This window comes from Bacillus rossius, chromosome 3, assembly GCF_032445375.1.
Source record: "Bacillus rossius redtenbacheri isolate Brsri chromosome 3, Brsri_v3, whole genome shotgun sequence".
In the NCBI taxonomy this organism is placed as follows: Eukaryota; Metazoa; Arthropoda; class Insecta; order Phasmatodea; family Bacillidae; genus Bacillus; species Bacillus rossius.
The window spans coordinates 126,290,155-126,310,515 of NC_086332.1; the positions used below are offsets into that span (position 1 = coordinate 126,290,155).

General features: G+C 36.4%; 1 protein-coding gene across 1 annotated transcript in view; it reads left to right on the forward strand.

Annotated features, from left to right (window-relative positions):
* The window catches only part of LOC134531231 (protein glass), a 663,482-nt gene that overhangs the window by 468,977 nt on the left and 174,144 nt on the right, over positions 1-20,361 (forward strand). The gene's annotated exons all lie outside the window — the stretch shown is intronic.

A 20,361-nucleotide genomic window follows, 5' to 3' on the forward strand; every position in this document is an offset into this window, starting at 1 on the left:
TCTTGGCAATCTATGCGAATACATAAAGTAATGAATAATTTCTAACTACAAATTGTTTAAATCCTATATAGAACCTATATTCTCATTTTCTGCGCATTCCAACTTTTAGTAGAAATATTAGTTAAGAGTGTGATTTGTAAATTAATGGCAGAGTTTTACTACCCACGCTTATACACGCTTGTTTAAGTTGACAGAAAACTCTAAAAATATAACAGCATCTGCACCATTTGGTCACCTTCTCTTTGCTCATATGTTTAAGAAATCCCTAATTGTGAGAATTAACCGGTGACTCTCACGAATGAAGCATGATGTGTTATCAATTATGGCCGCCTAATACCCTGAATGTCACTTGTGTCAAAATAATGAGAAATAATTTCCCTGTCTCGATATCATTTAAAACATTTCGTAGTAGGAGCGATATTGTACCTAATTATAAATAAATTCATTCGATGGATTCCTGTCCTCCGTTCGATCCACTGTCCGTGCCCAAAGCAATGAAAACTTTATACCATGTATTAATTTATTTCCTATTACCTTTTGGCAATTGTATTAACCTTCATTACTAAGACCATAGACTCTATACAATTTAACTGACCAACTAAATAAATATGTTATTATTTACCATTATGCCTACCTAAAGGCCATAATATGTGCACCGTATGATTATTAGAGTGCCAACTACAAGCATATAAGCAAAGTATCTCCGAAACATGAGGCCTTCTTCGATGATACTTAAAACTTATTTCATCAAATTAATGTCCAAGGTCAAGCCTATAGGATAAGTGTCTCTGAACCAAGAGACCTTTTTCGATACACGACATAACTTTTCAACCAGGTCATATACAATGTCAGACATATGGGCTAAGTGTATCCGAAACACAAGTTATTTTTTTATACTTGTCATACCTTTTAAACAATCAATGATCTATTTCCAGCAGACAATACAAGATTATCCGAACTGCCAGCTATAAGGTATGATTTTACAAGAAAATTGACCAACTAACTAAGCATGTTTTACGGTTACTATAGAACCAAGTATCCCTGAAATATGTTTTATGCTTGCTACAAGACCATTAGGTTCTGTAGCATTAAATATTCAGTATTGACTACAGACGTGACTACATTTAACACATTCAACGAAAAGGGTGCACATTTGGACGCGCATTCGTTCAAATATATAAGCCATATGTTTCAGTAGATCACGGAAAAATATATAATACTCTTTTATTATTTTTATTTACCTCACAAATATAAGAATCGTTTAACCAATATATCAATATTTTTATTCTATGAATCCCGCTTCGTAGAAGACTTGAATCTCATCTGTGCAAGAATAATCTCCTGCGTATACAGAAGCAATGAAATACTCAGCCTGTCAACGACTAAATATGTGCTCCAAACGTAGCCAGACATCGACACAAGTGGACATCACAGCTGTTATCACCCTCGCGTTGTCTGTGCTCACGACGTCCGATAATTGGTAACACGATTTCATGGTTTTAAGAGCTCTAAATATTAACTCATAAATTATGTGCGAATTTATTGATTCCAAATGTACCGAACACCATTTAATCCGTAAGAAAAAATGTTGCATAAGCTAAGATACTTTCCAAGATATCTTATCACATGAGAATTTTTGACACCATTAAACTTTGAATTATTAAACTACTTTTCAAAATATATTTTCACATTGTTTGGCATGAATGACAGCTAGATGTAGACTACAAAGTGATCTTAAAGTTTGAAAAAACTGTAGGCACTAAAATATAATTGGAGCAAATATTGACAACTAGGAGGTTGTAAGACGCCTAAGGCGCAAGTTGAAAAATTATGGATACAACAAACACTTAAATTTAATATAAACCAAACAGTCCTTCTCCTTGGAGTCTATCGAAGCCATCCTTCTTTTGCGATCGTTAGTGAGCATCCTGCATCCCGCATAAAATAACTAAATATTATTTACCTGCAAGCAACATGTGGTGACATCTGTTGTTGAAAAGCAGAAATACATGCATAAAGTACTTTTGCATGAGATATATTAAATCTCGCTGATGAAATATGAAAAAAATTCTATTTAAGTAATGGATCTAATTTAAAACACTCAATTGGTATCTGGCATTAGTCTCAGTTACTAATATGAATTCCGATTTGGGATCTGGCGCTGTATCGAAAGAACATAGGTGTAAGTTTTGCAGCAAAGAGTTTATCTTGGGAAAGAATAAAATACAACACGAGAAGAATGACTGTGTTAAAAATCCACTGCGCAATATGATAAGTTGTGTTCGATGTAGCAAGTCGTTTACGCGGAGAGAGAGCCTAAAAAGACATGGCAGAACTTGTAACGCCAAGCCTGTGTACAAGCTAGAGGACAACGATGAATCTACTAGACTAGGGAAGAGTGATCTGCATTACGACAATAATTTTCTTGTCTCTTCCGATCTCGACAAAGAACTTAAATTGAAGGAGGTTGATGATTTACGGAAGAATGAAGACAATGGAAGAATCCTTAACGTGAAAAGTGAGAATATATTCCAGCCGAATTCAAGTAGATCTTTCCTACTTTGTAAAAATGATGGACTCCTAAAAAGGAAGCATGAAGACGATGAAGAAACTTCAACATCATCAACATCGAATTATTACGGTAAATTGGGTGAAGACGGTTCCTTCTACGGTGATTGTTACAGTGACTCTGAGGCTGTTGACAAAGACATAGACTATGATGAAGCACCTAAAGCTGACAAGATCGAAGAATGTGGCGGTGTCCTGAGACCGAAACGATGGAAACGACGTGATATATTAAATAAATCTGATCAAGCTTGTGATGATCACCGTCTCAAAAATGAATGTTACCCTGAGGTTGGTGGTAAAACGGAAGACACCAGAGATCATAATATTTATTATAAACGTGCAAGGAAAATGGTGGTAGAAGAGAATGATTACACATCATGGAAAGATCCAAATATATTGGTTGACTGGCTAAGACTTCTACATGGTTCGCTTTGTGCAGGAAACTATTCGTGCATTAAAGAAATATCCTTCATACTCAAGGAACTGAGGAAAGCTGGCTACATACAATAATGGCTTGTTTTACTTGCATTTGTATAATGTAAAGAAATAAAATAAATAATTTAAATTATAAAAATTTAATGTTTTTCTTTCTTGTATTCTGATTTCTATCTAAGAATTATATCTCGTAACTTGTGCTTCCTTTTTGCCTTTTTTTTTTGTTGATGGAGCTTCTAAATGTGCTTCCTTATTCGATGGTGCTTCCAAAATGTGCTGCCTTTATGATGGTGCATCCAAAATGTCCTGCCTTTTCGTTGTCGGTGCTTCCAAATGTGCTGCCTTTTCGTTGCCGGTGATTCCAAATATGCTGCCTTTTCGTTGTCGGTGCTTCCAAATGTGCTGCCTTTTCGTTGTCGGTGCTTCCAAATGTGCTGCCTTTTCGTTGTCGGTGCTTCCAAATGTGCTGCCTTTTCGTTGACGGTGTTTCCAAATGTGCTGCCTTTTCGTTGATGGTCCTTCTATTTTTAATTTTGTTTTGACTCTAGTATTATTGCAGATGGTTCTTGATTTGACTAGCATATTATTCCATACGGTGCATGTATATAAGCGAGTCCTAGACAGCAGGACGCTCAGTTTGTTACTGACGTCGGCGGTGTAAGGATCACATAGTTTGTTTAATCTGGTGCATAAATCGCGTAATTACCTGTTCTTGCGAACTCGATGGCATCTTTACTGACTTTAACATCGAACTCGGAGGTTGTACCATCGTCTACGGGAACCTTTACGACAGCTACGACGGAGAAGGTGCAGATCCCGTTGGCAACGACGACGACGTCAACATTGGAGGAGATTTCAACATATGTGATACCACCATCATCCGAAGTTTCATCATCAGCAATGGATACTTCCACTAATGAAGAGCATACATTGCGTCAGTGCAAATACTGTGACGCATCATTTACTATCACCTTAAATGCTCGCAGACATGAAAGAAGCAGTTGTTCTAATAATGTTAAAAGAATACAATTTCAGTGCAATAAGTGCAATAAACTAATTTCACGTCTTGATAGCTTACATCTTCATTATAAAAAATGCTCCGAGAAAGTTAAGTGCGAGTATAATGAATATGGTTATTGTTTTGACTCATGTGTTGTACCAGCTTATGAGACTATATAAGTGAGACCCTGGCGATATGAAATTCAGTCCGTCTCTGACTGCGGTGATGAACGGATCGGATAGTTAGACTTGTATAACATAATAGACCGGTATCTAGCTATTCTTGAGAACTCGATGGCATCATTACCACTATCTACACCAACCTGGATCGAAGGTCTACCATCATCAGTGCAGAGCACGATGACAACGATGTCTACAGCTACACCTGCTCTCTCAGCACAGCAGGAGATTTCGACGCGTGCAACATCTTCTGCAGAGCAGACCTCAACGGCTTCAGAAGTTAACATGTCAGCAGTGTTACAATGGTTGTCAACAATTCCAGTGCCATTGATGAAGGAAGGAGCATCCAGCGGTGTTCCATCACCCGACTGCACGTACTGTGAGAAGATCAAAAACTTGAAATTACGGGATCATGTAATACACAATTGTAGTAATAACTCTGAACGCATTAAATATCAGTGCAACAGGTGTTTACGCAAGTTTGTACAATATGGAAGATTAAAACGGCACCTCAGGAATTGCGATAGACTGGCTGTACATTCATCGGAATCAAGCTGTATATTTTGTAACAAAACATTGGCAAATATTCGATGTGCACAACGACACGAAATATATCACTGTCCTTTTAATGAAGTCGATAATTCGTCTTTGTGTGAAAATTGCGGTGTACCAGTATGTCGACCTGATAAACTGAATAGACATTTACGAACATGTAAAAGACTTACTTCATCCATTAAGAAGACTGTTTGAATCAAGGAATCCACAAAACGTTAGTACTTTGACTGTGTATTTTTTTTGTACTTGTAGTAGTGTAGTACTTATGTAATTAAAGTTTTTTTTAAAAGAACTTGCTGTGTTTTTTATTTTCTCAAACCTGACACTTTAGTGGTACTTTTTTAAAATATTAAAGTTGTTTTGTATCGCCCAGGGATCGAGCCAAGGACCTAAGTCGATCTAATCAAACAGAATTCAAATAAGTTAATTTTTTAATGAATTTGGAATTTTTTTCATTAAAATCGGATAATAAATAAGGATTTTCAAGATGGTGGTCTTGATGTCTGATAGGATGATGGTCGTAGAGGATTTAGAGTCTCTTTACGAATGTTGAACATGGTTTATTGAAATTATTATTTATTACATAAAATTAAACATTATTGCATCGATCGGGTATCGAACCGAGGTCAGCAGCGGATCGAATCAATATGTAAATTAATGAGTGATTTATTTAATGAATTTTGGAACTTTTCCCGAATTTCTAGCTAAATAATTACGGATTTTCAAGATGGCGTCCAAATTTCAAGATGGCGGGTGTCACAGCAATAATTGAATATTGCACTCTAGCGGATAAGAATGAAACTAAAATGTCATCAGCACACTCTAGCCGACGATACAATGATGATGGCTTCCAGCATCGAAGACAAGATGGCGGACATGACGTCATACTAGGTGACGATATATATGCTTTGAAAAAAAGTGATGGGAGTCAGTATGCCAGCAGCCACCGCGGGGGAAGGATCGTTCGCCATTTTTATTTTTTTGCCCTCACCGGGTTTGAACCGAGGACTCCGAGCTCCGTGTCATAACAGTTTGTTTTTTTAAATATTTTTATTAAAGTTTATTAAATGGATTTTTTTATGAATTTTAAAATTTTTTTCATAAAAATCGGATAATATATAAAGATTTTAAAGATGGCGACCATAACGGAAATGGCAACGGTGACGTCATAATTCAAAATGGCGGATAACACAATGCCGGAATGTTCGAGAAAACAAAATGACTTCATCCAAGATGGCGGATCCATAATGGCCGCCGGGGTCAAGGTCATGGTCATGGTACCAATTGTCCCGTTACACTGTGTACCGTTACGCTCATCCTAGATGGCCGTCGTGACGTCATAGATGGACGTGACGTCAGAGATGTGGCTCGGCACCTCGCACCTCACCCTGAACCCTGTGCCCGGAGCCCCCAAACTATACTACTGGTCTCCCAAACTAGAGACTAACTCTGTAGAAATTGTCGCGTCAATGTGGGGCTCGAAAGGTTAGTACAGGTATTTGCTGTCTATGGAGAGATACTTTTTAAGAGGTAGCCGAGCGAACTCTAGGGCAGAAATGAAACGCGAGGCAGAGGAAAAAAGGGAAAGAAATGAGGAAAAAAATAAAAAGGGATAAACGCAAAATATTAGATAACATTGCACATTTAAACGCGTCCATAGAAAAATTAGCTGCCGACACAGAAAGGTTACGCGTCAGCATAGACAAAACAAACAAAGAAAACGACCATAGATTTAGCCTGGTGAACGACCGACTTTTGGCCATAGAGGACACCATTCCAACAGTAGTGGAGGAAAGCAAAACGAAATTTGCCGATAAAATAGAAAATGCAGTGAGGCTAACACCATTTTGAACAATAAAATAACTACGTTAGAAGTAAAATTACAAGAAAAAACATAGTTCTTTCTCAAGCCATTGCTAAGTGTCTTAGATCTGCTATCTAAACAAAGGGAAAATGCCAATGACAACTTCAAATCCCTGTATTCTCAAGTAAAGGAATTTTCTACAAAACTCGACATTAAAGAAGAGATTCCTAGAGTTTGTCGCCTTCAAACAGCCCGCAGCAACGTCCCTTACAGCACAGAAGAAGAATACTACCGACGAGCTGTTTATGTACCTTACCTTGATGATTTTTGTAATTCACTGAAAGAACGCTTTGAATCTCACAAGGATACAGTTGCATCCTTACAACAAATCCTTCCAGGATTTTGTATCAAAACAGATTTATGTTCATTGGAAGCTGCTTTCAATTTCTACGAAGATGATTTGTCACATAGAGAGGTCGTGCAAAGTGAGTTTATGTTGTGGAAAGAAAAGTGGAGTCAGGAAAAATCAGAAAATCTTCCCAAAACAGCCATTAGTTCTCTAGAAAAGTGTGACAAGACTTTCTTCCCTAACATTACTATAATCTCTTGAAACTGTTAGCAGTTCTGCCTGTTTCTGTCGCAACCGTAGAAAGAAGCTTCTCAAGCTTAAGAAGATTGAAGACTTACATAAGAAATACCACATCAGAAACTAGGCTTGATGGATTAGCATTACTTTCGATCCATAGAGACATTAAAATAAGCGATGAAGAAGTACTTGATAAATTTGCTAGTAAACCAAGAAATCTGGACTTCGTTTTGTAAACGTTACATAAAAAGCGAATTTTTAAAATTTATTTACATCATTACACCCTTTTTATAGCTCAAAAATAATAAACCAACATTATTTTCCATTGTACAAAATTTACTTTTGTTGGGTTGTTGGGACAAGAGGGAAAAAAATCTTTACTAAAAAAAGGTAACACATTAAGTAAAAAAGAAAAAAGTAAAGGGAAAAGGGAAATTAATATAAACGTGAATACAATTTAATTTTAAATACGCACGTTTTTCAAAACAACGTGTTATTATATTATAAAAAATCAATGCAGTTCTGTTATAAAAATAACCGAAAACATAAATAAATATAAATAATAAATATATTGTTTAGTCCTAAAACTTTCCTAAAAACCCTTTGTAAACTTACATAATCATTAAATGATGTTGATTAAAAAAAAGCAAGCATAAATGATGGTAAGCTCGGTCATATTGGGCCCCCCCCCCAAAATTATAACCTATATTCGCCACTGGATCACATAATACAGCGTGTGTAACTAGGACACCAGTAGTAGCTGATACTAGTAATACACGAATAACAGAAAGTACTAGCGTAGGAAGTATTTGAGGAGGCCATATTGTCAATGCTTCGAGCAGTCATGTCGGAACACAGCTAGTCATAGATCCACTGATAGCGTTACACAACCCAACAAAGAAATGGCTGGACGTGGTACCGACGTATGCGTGTAAAAGTACGGAGAATCCTAATCGATTTTTAATGAAGTTCGACTAATACTGTAACATGTTTACTTTCACGGACCACGAGAAATTAAAATTGGTTAGTAATTACCTTAAGCAAACGGCGTATTATTGGTGGGAAATAATACGAGAGACGGTAAATGAGTACAGTATGTTTCAGAATATATTTCTACAACAATTCTGGAATACGAAAATACAGAGCAATTTAAGGATACAACTCTATTCAGAAAAGTTTTATCCTAAGAAAAGCCATAACATTGAGTCACATATTAGCGAAATTTATGAAAGAACGCGATAAATTGATCATCAAATGGAAAATGATGAATTCATAGCGTTAATATTGTTGCAATTACCTGTCAAATACCCACTTCATTTGTCAGGAAGACAGTATTAAGGAATAGCTGATTTCAATGAGCAGTTATTAGTTTACGACAGGCTAGAGAGATTAGATAAGCCAAATTTGCAGAAAGACAGCAGTGACAGGACCCACAATCAGCATCCAGGATCTGTACATCAGCCTTGGCAGAATCGTAGGAACGATAACTGGTAACAACAGCATAAAATGAACGACCACACAAATCAGCGTCCGCCACAAGCTAATACGTTTAGGGTACAGTACAACCATCCGTTCCGAGATAATCGTAGTTACAGAGGCAAATACAAATTTTGGAATAACCGTAGGCCCAATGAGCAGGATGACGAAAACGGTCAATTGAGACAGGGAGAATATAAAGATTCAGAAACACGCACGGTTACGCAAGGAAACCGCAGTCACACAGGAAATAATCGTGAACGAGCCGAACAGTCGCATAACACACAAGAACAGAGGTCGGAATGGCAGGGAAAATCACCGCAATTTTCGTCGCAAGTATATTACCAAACAAATAGTAGAAAGGGCCAAAATTCTCACGAGAATTCGTACACAGGGAACACAGCAAACAACAATGTACAACAAGGAAAACAATATCAAGAACAACAGGCAACCGGAAGTACACAGTTTCCGAACAATCCAGCTGTACAACCCTGGTCACCCGCGATAACCCGAGCCAGACACAAAATACGTTAAACTGAGAGGGATCGATGTAGATGGGCTCCATTCATCGATCGATTCAACGAATAGGGGAGCCGAGTCGATTGCGAGAGATAATCAGATCATAACCAAACTCTCTAGTAGGTAAGCATAGTTTGTGTACGATCGTAATGAACGAAAGCGAGAGGGAATTTCTATTGAACAGACATGACGATACACCAGTAGAAAACAAAGATTCATTATGTCCAGAGATTGTCTTGATAATTAACAGCGTGGAATTACCCGTTCTTTTGGACAGCGGCGCTGAAGTGTCATGCATCAGTACTAGAGGTGGGTTGGGACAGCAATTTTCGGTATCAGTCCCAACCTGATACTGATACAGTGATGTACCTAGGTACAAGTCTCTGATACTTCTGTATCAGACTGTCCCAGGAGGCAACAAAGCTCCGCGTACGCAGACCGTGCGACCGGAAGGAGAATCTGATACATTATTTATCACGCCCGGTAATTCTCTACCTCTGTTACTCTCATGCCCGCCTGATACAGCCAGTATCAATCAGTTCAACATTCACTGCAGTTCGTCCTGGCCGTGTATCACCATGTACATTGTTGCCGGCTGTCATGCTTTGTAGTTAGTATCTTTATAGTGAAATAAGGAATGGATAAGTGCACGAAAAAGACTTCATTTGTGTGGAATTTTTTCACGGAAAATAATGAGTTTGCTAATTGTAATTTGTGTAAACAAAAACTGAGTTATAAATCATCGACTAATCTGAAGAAACATTTGAAAAAACATTGATATAGTATGCTCACTAATGTACCTAACTGTTTTTTTTATTTTTTATTTTTGATAAAATCGTGAATTTTTAATGTATAAAAAAAATGTTACTAATTGTTTTCGAAAAAAGAAAGTCCATATGTTGATTACATCTGTTATTAGTGTCAACTGAGAATTTATTTGCATTTTCATAGCTGTTAGGTGCACAAATATAAATATTATATCTTGTATTAATGTACTTTTTAATATTAAAATTTCATTAGTTTTATTATTGAACGAGACGGTGCACGCACTGCGCACTGAGCGTACTTTGAAGTAGGAAAATAAACAAAACGACTTGTAACCAGGGCTGCCACTCTGATATTCATGAAAAACCTAGATAACCTACAAAAAAACCCAGACACATGGGTAAACAACCCAGATGCGTCTAAAATGCTATCGTTGAAAATGTTTGCGTACTAATTCAAAAATATAAACATAACTGGTTTTAATATAAAACAATTAATTACCTTACAAGACTGAAAACGGTTAAATACAACCAATACAAGAAAATTACACTGCAGCAAAATGGCTGTAAAGTAATTCTTGGACCAGTACATATCATAAAAAAACCTACAAATATATACATGACAAAACAAACACCATCACTGCATCCTTTAAACAGGTAATTGTTTTTATAAAACTGCATCATGTACGTTAGTCTTTATTCAGAGTCTGATTCTACAAGATTGGTTTGAAGGTTAATTGTTGCATTGGTTTTGTGTTCTGCAAGCCTCTTTGAAGAATGTGTCTAATTTAATATTCGACTTAGCTTCTTGAAAACTAGTTTTGTGTTTATATGTATTTTTGTGTGTGAAACACATAGACTTGTTTGCATTTATCAAACAGATATTGCAACAGATACAGTAGCTACTACCTTTATTATTGTTTTAGGTATAAAAATAATTAAAATTATAAAAAACCTAGAATTGTTGGAATTCATTATTTAAAAACCCAGAAACCCAAACACCATTGGAAAAACCCAGATCTGGGTGGAAAAACCCATGAGTGGCAGCCCTGCTTGTAACAATATCGCTTTGCGCCTCTCCTTCAAGGCTTCAACGCCTTCCCCTGCGCTTCCTCCCCTACATTCTTTCCCTTCTTTATCCCTTATTCGTCGTTCCTGCTCCCTCCCCTTTCACAAGCTCCGCCCAAGTGACCGTCATCTGCGATCGGGTACTGTATTCATTGGCCGTGGTGTTGTTCCAGCTGAATTCTGAACTGATACTAAAGTCTCTGATACTTTTCAAGTGTACTCGTTTGCCGATCCTGATACAGGCGCGTATCAGTGCTAAAGTATCAGGTTGATACTTTTCGACCCACCTCTAATCAGTACTGACACCATGATTTTGATGAAAAATGCCGGAATAAAGTTACACATACTGCTGGTACCGTATTTGAAAATATTAGGTGCTACTTAACTAGTAGTCCAATAGTGAATCAGCAGACATTGCTACAAATAGAAGTTTTGGGTAGCTCGAAACAAATAGCAGCGTTAGTAGTAATATTGGGAATTGATTTTCTGACGAAATTCAACATAGTACTAGACTTCGGAGGATGAATGATAACTGTTGCAGATCAAAAACACGTGTCTAAAACAACAGAGAAATGGCAATTTTCAGAAAACTGTGTGTCACTCATCAGGAAAGAAATTACTACATGGGGTGTTTTCAGTATTTCGATTGTGAATCCAGAAGCATCCGAGGAAGACTTAGCTGAAGCTGTACAGCAAATCAATGTAATTGATTCTGTGTTAAAGGAGAAATTTCTATTAATGTTGATGTGTCATCGAGAAATTTTTTCGTATAAACCAGGCCTCAACAAATTGTATCAAGCGAAGATAGTAGTACAGCCCGGTGAACCCTTCCATAGGAAGTCCTATCCCATACCGGCGAAGTATTTCCGAGAAGCCGAGGAATATTTTAAACTTATGTTGGATTGGGGAACAATTGTCAGAGCTGCAAGCCCGTACGCGAATCCCATTCTATGTGTTATCAAAGAAGGATGACTCAGTCCGTTTGTGTTTGGACGCACGGGATATTAACAGAATCACTATTAAAGATCGTGAGAGTCCTCATTCCACCAGCGATACCTTACGTTTGTATCAAGGAGTCAAATTTCTGACCACTTTTGATTTATCCGCAGGATACTAGCAAATTCTGTTATACGAGGAATATAAACAGTATACCGCATTTTTGTTCAAGAACTACCAGTACGTTTTTTTCAGATTAGGCCATTCGGCTTATGTAATGCGGTGGCCGAGTTCACTCGATTATTGGACAATACATTAGGTCCTGAATGTAAGTCGTTTGCGCGGGCATATGTCGATGACATATTATTTACGTCCGAAACATATGAAGAACATATCGAACATATACACCTAGTGTTGTCCAAATTAAGAGATGCTGGAATGACAGCAAAATTGAAGAAATCGATATTCTGTAGACAGGAACTGCCATTTTTGGGTAATGTGTTGACACCTCTTGGGATAAGAACGGCACCTGAAAAATTACAAGCCATAACGAATTTTCCAGTTCCGGAAAATGTTAGGCAGTTAAGAGCTTTTCTTTCCGTCGTCGGATTTTATATAAATTACAGTAATCAGATAGCCCAGTTGTCTCTACCCCTCTTCGAACTACTAAAAAAGGGCCGAGTATGGGGCTAGGGAATCAAAGAACAGACAGCATTTGAAAATTTAAAAGCAGTGTTTCTAGAGAACACGTCATTTATCATCCCGTTTCAGGCAGAGAATTCTTATTACATACAGACGCATCTGCTTACGCATCAGGAGCTAAACTGGCACAGTTAGATGATCAGGGTATTGAAAAAATGGTGGCAATGGCCAGCAGGATGCTTAATCAAGCTGAAAATAATTATACCGTAACTGAAAAGGAGACTCTGGCAATTGTATGGTCTTTGCAGAAATATAGAGATCTGTTATTGGGTGAGAAAATCAAGTTACTCACGGACCACCAGGCGTTAACCTGTTTGAAGGTAGGGAAAGTGTTTGGTAGTCGCATCACAAGATGGTGCCTATTGATACAAGAATTCGATATCGAAATTTGCCACATTAAAGGGAGAGAAAATGTAGTTGCCGATTTTTTAAGTCGATTTCCGGATTTAAACTTAGAATTATTGTCGGAAAACTCTCTCAACAATGAATTTTTGATCGCTAACCTATTGGCTAGTAGTCTGAAAAACAATGCCGTACTGAAAAACATCTTTAAAAACTTACTGGCGTTACAGGAGAATGATGACTTGTGTCAAAAACTAAAGGCGGTTTTACACTACGCGGATCACGATAATGTAATATCACAAACAGGAATTCTATTTTGGCATGGTTAAATAAAATCTCATTTTGATGATAGTTGGAGACCAGTCATACCTCACGAGGTAGTGCACGATGTCATAAAGGAAACTCACGTATCGTTGGGACACATAGGTGCGAAGAAATTGTTTGAAAATTTAAAACGACAAATGTACTTGCCCAACATGCAAAGAACAATAACCGCAGTAACATCCTCGTGTGATTTGTGCCAGAAGGCCAAACATGCAAACCGCAATTTAGTAGGCGAAATACAACCTATCATTTCTGAAGGACCACTTAAATTGGTTTCAGTAGATTTATTTGGCCATTGCCAACATCGTCAGGAGTACGATTCATTTTTGTGATGATGGATATCTTTTCCAAGTTTACCAAATTATACCCTATAGTGAACGCTACCAATGATACTGTGTTCAGGAAGTTGAAACAATTTGTTGAGGAAATTGGACTGCCCGCAATAGTCATTTCCGATCGAGGAACGCAATTTACCGGAAGAGTATGGTAACAGGGACTACTAAAATTGAAAATAATTCCAACCACTTCCTCCGTTAGACACCCACAAAGTAATCCCGTCGAGAGGCAAATGTGAAACTTGGGAAACATGCTACGAACCTTTTGCCATGATAATCAGAACAGTTGGCGTAATAAGATACCTTTAGTTGAGTGTTTGATGAACAATACCATTCACAGTTCTACAGGCGTTACACCCTTCGAAGTATTAACAGGGAAGAGGTCAGTATTTATGCCAGCCGATTTGTTACCGAAGTTAGAACAGAACCTATCAGATCGTGACAAGAAGGAAATTCCTGAAATTTTAATTGAAATCGTAAAAAAAGTGAAAGCCCGGTTACTATTCGCTGAGGAACAGAGAAAGAAGAATCAGAAGACGTCGAATATAAGAAAATTCAATGTAGGAGACTTGGTATTGCGGAGAACTAATCCTATTAGCAAGTTTTGGGAAGCTATTACCAAGAAATTATGTCTATTATACGAGGGACCATATAAAGTCACAGCTATCATTAGGGAAAATTTTTTACCGGCTATCCAACCTTGGAGATAACAACGTTGTAGGTAATTTCAATATAACACAGCTGAGAGCCTACATAGTTGCTCCTAACTCTTCGAAGTAACGTTGCTAGATATATCTGGAAAGTAGTAGTACTGAGAATAGATTATTTATGTTTTGCACTGCGATTACTATTGAAATTTATTTTATGTTAGGTTTTCACTGGTTTATATTAATAAGTTCTCTACACCCAAATGTAAAGAGGAAAACTAAGAGGCTAGTTATTTAATCGCTGTTACGAATTGCAGTCGATTGGTATTTTAAAGTTTTGCAGGATTTTGATTAACTGTATATTGAGGCGTCGTAGATACACGTTTCAATATATATTTTGCCAGGTCGATGTTACCTGAGCAGCGGTACGACTCTGTGTATTGTACCTACTCACTTATATATATATATATATATATATATATATATATATATATATATATATAGCTCGTGCTGGATGAAATAAGCTTGTGGGTATTATTGTTTAAGTAGCCTCGGAATTAGAATGTGAATTTTGTTGCTAAGAACGTAATTGTATATTAATATTGTGGGATATTGAGAGATTATTTAATTATATTATTTAGTAAGCTGTCATAAGTATTTCGTCTTCTCAAGTACAGGATTTCTAGCCTATCCCAGGTAACGTACCAGTCGAGGAGAGGTCAACCTGTTTGTTTGTTGAAGATGGGTAGCCAATGTGACATTCGAGTCACACGTTGATGATTTAGTTAGGAATGTTTTCTGTCAATTCTTGATGAATTTTCCATTTTTTTATTTGAAGAATATGAAGGTTAATATTGATTTGTTAGTTGTAGATGTATAATTTGTTTGGAACTTTGAAGTTAGTGTAAATATGTGTTGAGTATGATGTCATTTGATTTTCTGATCTAAGATAATCCAAAGAGGTTATAAACAGTAAGATAATGATATGAATGCGACATCATAGTTCGATTTACCATGTTAAAGATGTGGACTTTATATTCATTGTATTTTTTTGACGTGACAACGTCTAATAAATCGATGAACGCTGGCTGCACGCACGAAATTGTCCCACTACGGATGTCCCACTACGGATGTCCTACTACCGATGTCCCACTACATGCGTGGCATCTCTCGGGTATGTTGCGGACGGTACAGAGAACTCGGCCGGCACGTGGCGGCGTACTGGTTCGAGGTTATTGTTGTGCACCTCGCCACGGGAGTATATTCGCAAGGAAATGGCGTTCTTATAAGTACGTATTATTTTAATTACTAGTGTAAATCAGTATATTTAAACAGTGTTGTATGAGTATTGTTTTAGCTGTGTAACTAAATATTTATTGCTGGTATGATACTTTTCAAGCTTTAGTATGAAATTGGTAATTATTTGTCATGAGTTATTATTTGATCAACTAAATCACACACCGTATTATAGTTATGAGCCCACGAGCGTGTAAATATTTCGAGTCTAACAGAGAATTTGCTAGTTAAAAGAAATTCAAACAAATATCGTGCGTGGAATGTTATTAATTTGCACAATTCTCAAAATGGACTCGTGGTCGTGTGGTCAGCATGGATGACTTCCAATACAAAGGTTGTCGATTCGAATCTTGGCAGCTGCCAATTTTTTTTGTACTTGTAAAAATAAATACGTCGCACACAACATTTCAAAAGTAATAAATATATTTGAATCAATGAATGCAAATAAAAGTAAATTTATTAATTAAATTGTACATTTCATTTCACTCCTTTGTATCCATACAAAATAGTGATAATTCAATAAAATTGATTCAATTTTATTCATAAAAGTATGCAGAGGTAGATTCTATCATACAAAAGATATAAAAATTAAAAAAAATTTTCTTCCTCAAAGAATATAATATTTTTAATGCCTTAATGGTTTGGTTGCAAAAACCTATTACGGCTCAGTCTCAGGCCGAATATGATATTTCCTTTTCTTCTGGATCAATAATTTCATCAATGTTTTGTTATGACGTTGTCACGTTAAACTATCATCCGTAAACCGACTTTACAGACAACCAATTTTTTTTGTGTATACTTGCGTTGATTATCTTATTTGTTTTGTTTCCAAGTTCATAGCTGAAAATTTTATTTGTATGTTGTAAATGTTTAACTTATTTCACTGTGTTCACAATTTAAACATTTAAGGGGAGCAGATTCTGTGGTATTACATCTCACATAATTGAATATTTTATTTATTTTTCATCCCGACCATAAATAATAATTCCTTGCGAAATTACATTTGTATTAATTGCTCTATGCAATAGTTGTTTAACTTCTATGATGAAAAGACAAAAGTAATGTTTGTGCTATGGTTAAAGTAATTAAAAAATTGGTTGTCTTTAAAGTCGGTTTACGGACGATAGTTTAACGTGATGTCATAACAAAACCTTGATGAAATGATTGATCCAGAAGAAAAGGAAATATCATATTCGGCCTGAGACTGAGCCGTAATAGGTTTTTGCAACCAAACCAGTTAGGCATTAAAAATATTATATTCTTTGAGGAATATTTTTTTTTTAATTTTTCTGTCTTTTGTATGATAAAATCTACCTCTGCATACATTTATGAATAAAATTGAATCATTTTTATTGAATTATCACTATTTTGTATGGATACAAAGGAGTGAAATTAAATGTACAATTTAATTAATAAATTTACTTTTATTTGCGTTCATTAATTCAAATATATTTATTACTTTTGAAATGTTGCGTGCGCCGTATTTACTTTTACAAGTACAAAAAAATTTCGCAGCTGCCGGGATTCGACCCGACAACCTTTGCATTGGAAGTTAGCGGTGCTGAGCGCCAGGCCACGAAGCCATTCTTTAAATAGAATAGTTTCAGATGCGATATACACTTTATAAAAATTTTGGTTCACGGTAGGGAAATAATATTATTTTGTTTTTATAACACGATTTTATAACAAATACGCATCCCAAATACACAAAACTTATTTATAATGCGTTACAATATTTTTTAAAACATTGTGCAAAAGATCCCGGGTGTAATTTGAATTATATTTTGTACTGTACAACACCATTGTTGGTTCAAAACGTATTTGAATATTCAACATTACTTTTAAATAACCGTACCGATTGTGCTGAAAATCAGTACACAATCGTTAAATTACATAATATTAATAATTCAAACGACGAAAATATGATTGAAAAGTCAAATCGATGGTTGTTCCAATCGAGTGGAAGAGAGATGCCACGCATGCATTTAATGAGCATGAAGAGAGATGCCACGCATGCGTACAATGAGCAAACAGGACACATCCGTAGTGGGACATCCGTAGTGGGACACTTTTTCGTGCGTGCAGCCGGCGTTCATCGATTTATTAGACGTTGTCACGTCAAAAAAAAAAGAGACTGGCTTTTTGGGTGATCGAAGTGTAAGGACGTGTTTAAGTACTTGGGTGTAATTTGTAATTGAAGAAAGACTTTAAGTTAAATGAAAATGTATAACCGTTAGTAATATAATGATTTATTGAAGTTATATATTTTTCAAAATTACTGTCGGCGTAATTACCTATAAATTGACATCGAGACCTAGTGAAAGACAATTATGGTTTTCTACAATGGAATAGGTATGAAACAATTTGGCAACTCAAGATGTGGCTAATGCATGAATTTTACACCGAGTTAACGTTGTTCTACAATAAAAGTTGCTATGAGGACCTCTGAAGAGAAGCCACATGAATCGTCTAGAACTGACCTGTAATTCGAGCGGAACACACGATGAAGATGGTTGCTGACGAGACCGTGTTCTTCCACCATTCTACGAGAAGCTACAGGTCATCTTAAACTGTAACACATCTTCGTGTACGCTATCCCTGGATAGCGACGTAAACCAGCTTCGATATATCCTTTAAGTGATTTATTATTCATGTATGTGTGTCATCAAACGGTATGTATTCATACTAGTGTATTGAGTTTGTGAAGGTTTGCTTTGAAGTGTTTATGTAATTTTGCAATATTACGAATTCCATCTCCCCACATTCAGATCGCCCTATTCATATTATTTAACGTTTTATTTTGCTTGGATTAATGTAATTGCTCTGTTGAATGTTTTGTTTGCTATATTTAGTGTCAACTTCAGTTTATGTCTGTATTAACAGTAAGCCTATTAGAGTACACTAGAGAGAAAGATTTTCATAATTGTTTTACTTACACTGAGTTTAGTCAGACTGTGCAATACGTATGTGCCACAACTTTGCCCTCTGTAATAATTATTTATTAAACACACAAAAATATATATGGAATATTATTACGATTATTACTAAAATTAAATTTTAAATGAAACAAAATTGAAGCATATCCAATGATATCTGTAACAAGGTTGCTTACACTTATAAATCAAAAATAAAACAAAATATTAACTAACTGTAAAATTATGTTGGACACAACAGATACAAGAGTTCAATTAATTAGAAATGATAATAAAATTTACTTGCTCAAAATAAGTCGGTTCACATGAAAATCAAAAATCAAGACCTCTGAGTGAAGCCATAAATATATGAACAGTAGTATAGGAATGGGGCTCCGGAAACAGGCTTCAGGCTGAGGTGCCTGAGGTGCCGACCGCCATCTTGGATTGTGACGTCACGGCGGTCATCTTGGATGGTTGTGACCTTGACCTTTGACCTTGACCCCTACGGCCATTTTGGATCCGCCATCTCTAACCGCCATATTGGATGACGTCATTGTGTTCTCGAAAATTCCGGCATTGTGTTATCCTCCATTTTGAATGATGACGTCACCGTTGCAATTTCCGTTACGGTCGCCATCTTTAACTTTTTTATTTATTATCCGATTTTAATGAAATTTTTTTTAAAAATTATAAAAAAATTCAAATAATAAAATTTTAATAAATTATTTATAAAAATCATATTTTTACGACACGGAGCTTGGAGTCCTCGGTTCGAACCCGGTGAGGGCAAAAAATAAAATAAAAAATGGCGACCGATCCTTCCCCCGTGGTGGCTGCAGGTAGACTGACTCCCACCACTTTTTTTAAAGCATATATATATTGTCACCTAGTATGACGTCATGTCCGCCATCTTGTCTTCGTTGCTGGAGACCACCATCTTGTTTTCGTCGGCGAGAGTGCGCTGATGACATGTTAGTTTAATTCTTATCCGCTAGAGTGCAGTTAACATTTATTACCGAGGTACCCCCGCCATCTTGAAATTTGGATGCCATCTTGGAATCGTGTAATTATTTAGCTATAAATTCGGGAAAAGTTCCAAAATTCATTAAATAAATTATTCATTAATTTACATATTGATTCGAAGGATTCCTGTCCTCGGTTCGATACCCGATCGATGCAATAATGTTTAAATTTATGTAAAAAATAATAATTTCAATAAACCATGTTCAACATTCGTAAAGAGACTTAAAATCCTCTACTACCATCATCCTATCAGACGTCAAGACTACCATATTGGAAATTCGTAATTTTAATGCTTTAGATTCGGGAAAAAGTTCAAAATGAATTAAATAAATTTGTAATCTATATACTGATTGATTAGATCGACTTAGGTCCTTGGTTAGATCCCTGGTCGATACAAAACAACTTTAATTTTAAAAAAGTATCACTAAAGTGTAAGGTTTGAGAAAATAAAAAACACCACAAGTTCTATTAAAAAAATTTTATTACATACATTCTACACTACTACAAGTACAAAAAGAAAATACACAGACAAATTACCAAAGTTTTGTGGATTTCTCGACGTCTGCATCTGCCACCCACGAATTAAAGCGAGGTGGAAAGCCCCACCACTTGACGTAGGACAGTACATTTCTTCGTTTTATAATCTTCTCCACCAAGTACATATCGGGATACAATGTAGGCTGAATCTCTTCGGCATAGAAGCCGCCATGGATAGGTTTGTGGTCCAAATCTTCGAGGTAGTAGGTCCTAGGCTCTGATTCACGAACATGTGTCACACGGAAAAGTTCGGGACTCCAGTTCGCAGTGAAACCTTTCTCGAAGAAACCTTTCTGCTTGGAGATTCGCACAATGTCGCCGACGTTAGCTTTACGCTTTCGTGGATCTTT